Source organism: Protopterus annectens, chromosome 5.part0 (genome assembly GCF_019279795.1).
Source record: "Protopterus annectens isolate FY-2018-M chromosome 5.part0, PAN1.0, whole genome shotgun sequence".
Taxonomy (NCBI): Eukaryota; Metazoa; Chordata; order Ceratodontiformes; family Protopteridae; genus Protopterus; species Protopterus annectens.
In genome coordinates this window covers 1,005,943,851-1,005,949,850 of record NC_056735.1, presented here as the reverse complement: position 1 = coordinate 1,005,949,850, position 6,000 = coordinate 1,005,943,851, and positions in this window count along the sequence as shown.

Below are 6,000 nucleotides of genomic sequence, written 5' to 3'. Positions count from 1 at the left end.
CAAAATAAAGAGAAGCAAAAAGGTGCATTTTCAACTTTTTTTATTTTATATTGTGTGAGTAAAGATTATCTGCCATGTTCCCAGTGTCACAGAAATCCACATATCTAAGTGCAAATTACACAGAACAAAGGTCAGGAAGTGTTTCTGTTTCTTCTGTACTGTCAATTGATGCATTATCAAATATTGAGTATAGTAGCTAACCTCTTTTTTTATTTTCACAGTGTAATGTGTGAAGTGCATAGTGATAAGAATCTGAAATGTGTCCTGTGAATGCTCTGGTGTCCTAGGGTTCTAATCCAAAGATGGTGCTGTTTATGTGAACATAATGATGTTTAATGAGCTTATGTTCTTGTTGCAACACAACAAGTTTAAGGAAATATCCAAACTATGCATTTAACTAATTGTTTCACAATGTTTCATCTATTTCATTATCTTTATTTTTTTCCTTTTCTTCATCATTTGCATGTCATTTGTCATTAAGAACTCCGGAAAGGCACTGGACTTAGCAGTGAAGTACAGTTTAATGTCTAACGAAAAATGTGAAAAATTGAATTTATTCTGCCTTCTGTAGTGCAAACCAGCCTGACAATGGTGCTCAGCTGTCAGCACTCTGAATAGTGCTCAGTAAAGAAAATGCACCTGCCAGGTTAACTTTTTCTGTAGCACAAGGTATAAGTGTAGTGCATTTAGATAAAGAAGGCAGTGATGCAAGGTTCAAATCCAAATGACTGAAAATTTGACAGGGGAGTCTGAATGCATATTAACACACCTTATGTTACATTCTAAGAACTGATAGCAGCATGTTTGGTGTTCTCTGTCAACTTTCACATTATTTAGTAGTTCTGATAATTTGTGCAGGAATTAACTTTCTGATATGACAATGGCACTTGAGAAAGATGAATGGGTCACCATAATGCACTTTTTTTTCTGCTGGTCATTGGTAGGTATACCCTATAATTGAATTAAGTTTTCCTTTCAGCTTTTTTTTTTTTTTGCTTTGTCATTTTTTATAATGACTTTTGAATTAGCTCTCCACTTCACAGCACACAAAAACAGTTCACTTCCAATGAAAAGAATGATCATTTTAATTTAGGCTGCCTTCTGTAGCACAAACTAGTCTGGAGCCAGTGTGTGGACATCAGCACACTGGAGAGTACTTAGAAAATAAATCCTACCTCTCAGCTAACTATCCTTCCGGCACAAGGTAAAACTGAAGTGACTTGAGAGAACTAAGACAGGGGATTCAGAGTTTAAATCCAGTTGATTACAATTTTGCAGAGGGGATCTAAATACATATTCACACAAATATTGTTAGAACACTGTCCCAGAAAACAATGCCTCTTACATAGCTCTCCATTTTTCCTATGTGTCATCTTGACACAGTTGATTGGGTCCAGTTGGTTATGCAATATTTTTCTGTTATTCTCACATATCCCTAGTATAATGACTCTGTTTTAGTCATGACATTCTTTATATACTTCTACATTTATGTTGTGGAGAAATTAATAGCTCTGGTGCTCTCCCACCACCTTCCTGTAAATTCCTGTATTCTTTCCCATGGTCTACCCTCTGCTTGCCAGCCCCATTTTCAACAATGTCATATCAACCTCTTTTTTCACATATTTAATCTAATCAAATGCCAGAAGCACATACAACACACATGACCAGAAATGGCCTATCAAAAAGCCTTCAACTATTATCTTCATTATTTGCACAGATATTGGCTTAACATTCCATTGCTGAATGTTAGTGAGTGCCATTCAACTTCTTATGGCAAAAGTTGAAAATTTTCATTGCAGCAGCAGCAGTAGTCTAGTTACTTCCACATAAATGTGCTGGTCTGCTGTACTCTGGTAACAGAGAGTAAAGGCAGTCCTTTGAAACAGTTATTGTAACAGTTCTTAGGCTGCCAGATGTAATGAGCTAGAAGTCCCTATGCGGCATATTGAAATAATTCCCCTGTCTGTAGACTGATGTTTTTGCATAGTGTCATGGGTTTTTAATACTCCATGACATTTTATATTCCTATCATATAGCTAACTGCAAATGTCTAAATTCCTCTCTATTTTCAACATTTCATTAACATACTATTTGAATAGTACAACAAGAAAGCATTCACAAATGCAGACTGAGCTGAGCAGAGGATGGTGCACTCACCACAACTCTGATCTGTGATATATAACAATAAGTATCTTTTTTTGCTTATTTTACTAGTTATTGCTTATTCTAAGCATTTATAGCACTTTTTATTGTCTGCTGCATACTTTTTACTGTATTTTATTGCTATAAACTAATCTGCTGCAAGGTTGTACTAAAAATGTCTGCCCAGGACATGTTAAATCACGTTTGTTACTGTCACACTGTTTGTAAAGCATTTTTAGCTAGTTACTGTCACACTGTTTATAAAGCTTTTTTTAGCTAGTTTCACTGTGTGAAAGGTATTAACTGGAAATATTCTTCATTTGTTAAGCATCTGTTCATTTGTTTTGATTTCCTGCCAAGAGTATATGATATAACTAATTTGTTTGCAGTTAAAAGTATTCTCTAGAGACACTTTGCTCTTTTATCTGTTTAAAACTTTAATTTAGTGGCTCATTGCTGTTTTTGGGTGTAATAAACATTTCTATAGTGTTTTCTGCTAAAATAGTGTAGCTAGTAGCTGTTGCACAGCCCAGTGCAGGTTTGGTGTCTCTGGGGCCTGGTTGTTTGTTTGCAGTGTTAGTTCTGAGCACATGTTCCAGGACATCTTAGCTTAGCAGAAGCCTTTCTTCACTTTAGTGAGAGTAATTTTTGTTGATTGGCTACTGGCTGGTAACGGTTGGCTGATCTAGGGCTTGGAGTAAGCACTCATTGGTTCTTTTGAGAAATGTTTAAGTTATTTCAGGCTGTACTTTCTTGTATTTAAGCCCTAGATTTGAGTGGATTTCTGTCTATACACACTGAGCTGAGTGGAGAAGGGGCACTGACCACAACTCTGATCTGTAATATACAACAATAATCATTGCTTATTCTAGTTATGTATAGCACTTTTTGTTGTCTGCTGCATACTTTGTACTGTATTTTATTGCTATAAACTAATCTGCATGATTGTACTAAAATTGTCTACCCAGGGCCTGTTAAATCATGTTTGTTATGGTCACACTGTTTGTAAAGCTTTTGTAGCTAGTTACTGCCACACTGTAAAGCTTTTTTAGCTAGTTTCACTGTGTAAAAGGTATTAACTGGAATTTTTCTCCTTTTGTTAAGCATCTGTTTGTTCTGATTTCCTGCCAGGGAGTGTATCATATAACTGATTTGTTTGCAGTTAATGCATTCTCTAGAGACTCCTTGCTCGTTTATCTGTTTAAAACTTTCATTTAGTGGCTCACTGCTGTTTTTTGGGTGTGATAAACATTTCTGTAGTGTTTTTCTGCTAAAATAGTGTAGCTAGTAGCTGTTGCACAGCCCAGTGCAGGTTTGGTGTCTCTGGGGCCTGGTTGTATGTTTGCAGTGTTTGGTCTGAGCACATGTTCCAGGACATTTTAGCTTAGCAAAAGGCTATCTTCACTTTAGTAAGAGTAATTGTTGTTGAATGGCTACTGGTTGGTAAAGGTTGGCTGGTCTAGGGCTTGAAGTAAGCACTCATTGGTTCTTTTGAGCAATGTTTAAGTTGTTTCAGGCTGTATCTTCTGGTATTTAAGCCCTAGATTTTACTGGATTTCTGTCTATACACACTGAGCTGAGTGGAGAAAGGGCACTGACCACAACTCTGATCTGTAATATACAACAATAATTATTGCTTATTCTAACCATGTGTAGCACTTTTTTTGTTGTCTGCTGCATACTTTGTATTGTATTTTATTGCTATAAACTAATCTGTATGGTTGTACTAAAATTGTCTACCCAGGGCCTGTTAAATCACATTTGTTTCTGTCACACTGTTTGTAAAGCTTTTTTAGCTAGTTACTGCCACACTTTAAAACTATTTTTAGTTAGTTTCACTATGTAAAAGGCATTAACTTGAAGTTTTCTCCATTTGTTAAGCATCTGTTTGTTTGTTCTGATTTCCTGCTAAAGAGTGTATCATATAACTGATTTGTTTGCAGTTAAAACATTATCTAGAGTCTCCTTGTTCCTTTATCTGTTTAAAACTTTCATATAGTGGCTCACTGCTGTTTTTCTGCTGTGATAAACATTTCTGTAGTGTTTTCTGCCTAAAATAGTGTAACATGTAGCTGTAGCACAGCCCAGTTCAGGTTTGCTGTCTCTGCGGCCTGGATGTTTTTTTGCAGTCTTTGTTTGTTCTAAGCACATGTTCCCGGCCATCTTGGCTTAGCAGAAGCCTTTCTTCAATTTAATGAGAGTAATTGTTGTTGATTGGCTACTGGCTGGTAAAGGTTGACTGGTCCAGGCTTGGAGTAAGCACTCATTGGTCCTTTTGAGCTTTTTTAAAGTCGTTTTAGGTTGTACCTTCTAGTATTTAAGCCCTCTGATCTGAGATATATAACAATAAGTATCCTAGTTTTTATTTTGCTTATTTTTACTAGTTATTGCTAATTCAAGCATTTATAGCACTTTTTTATTGTCTGCTACATACTTTGTACTGTATATTATTTCTATAAACTATTCTGCATGGTTATACTAAAATTGTCTGCCCATGGCCTGCTAAATCACGTTTGTTACCATCACACTGTTTGTAAAGCTTTTTTAGCTAGTTACTGTCACACTGTTTGTAAAGCTTTTTTAGCTAGTTTCACTGTGTAAAAGGTATTAACTCGAAATTGTCTCCATTTGTTAAGCATCTGTTTGTTTGTTCTGATTTCCTGTCAAGGAGTGCATCATATAACTGATTTGTTTGCAGTTAAAAGCATTCTCTATAGTCTCCTTGCCCCTTTATCTGTTTCAAACTTTCATTTAGTGGCTCACTGCTGTTTTTCTGCTGTGATAAACATTTATGTAGTGTTTTTTGCCTAAACTAGTGTAGCTATAGCTGTAGCATAGTTTACCACCCTCCCTCCCTATTGATGTCTTGTTCTTATACTTGGTGGCTTTGCAGTTGCCTGACCCTACTGTAAATTTGATCTGGGACACTTCACTCACTCTAGTGTCATTAGCTCATTCTACCTAATACAGAGAGAACATTAGATAAGGCCAACCCCCTTAATTTCTTAACCTTGAATTATCTTCTGGTTCTCATTTCTCCCTATCCACTTTACTTAAAATAACTCTATTCAGCTGCTTGCTGCTTTTGCAGTATTTGTGTTTCCTCCTCCAACTTCATTATTTCATCTTAGTTTTTCTGCTTGTTTTCGAAAGTGTTCAATTGCATATTCCCTGTTGCATTTAATACTGCTGTTTTTATTCTGTTTAAATTTTAAGTGAAATTTAAGCTCCATGGAAGGAGAAAGAGATACTGTAAGTGCCTCCATTTTGATTTTTTCATAATTTACTGCTCTCTGCACTTGTTTTTTGCCATTTTTAATTTATCTGCATTTATTTAAACTGCATTTGCCTTAAATGCTGCACAGTCAAGTGTGCTAGCTTGTCCTATATTTAAAGTGGGTGGCACAGTGGTGCAGTGGTTAACATTGTCACCTCACAGCAAGAGGTTCTCGGGTTCGATTCTCGGCTGGGGTGCCTTCTGTGTGGAGTTTGCATGTTCTCCCTGTGTTCGCGTGGGTTTCCTCCGGGTACTCCGGTTTCCTCCCGCATTCCAAAGACATGTATCTGGAGCATTTCTCCCCGGGCCTCCGCTGAAAACAGGCTCAGTGGAACGTAGTCGGACTTTCCCAGTCAACAAATGATAAATAATAAAATAATAATGAATAAAGTGTTTTTGCTACTGTTTTAACTAATTTTCTGCAAATAAAACAGAACAAAAAAGTTCTAAGCTTGTTTTCCACCGTTCCTGTAACTAGTCTAGTCCAGATACAGATTTATTGTATCCAGGACTATTTTGTAAGTTTCTGAGCCACCCAAATTGTCTGTGTTGGAGGGAAGCCTTCTAGCTTATCAGTGGGA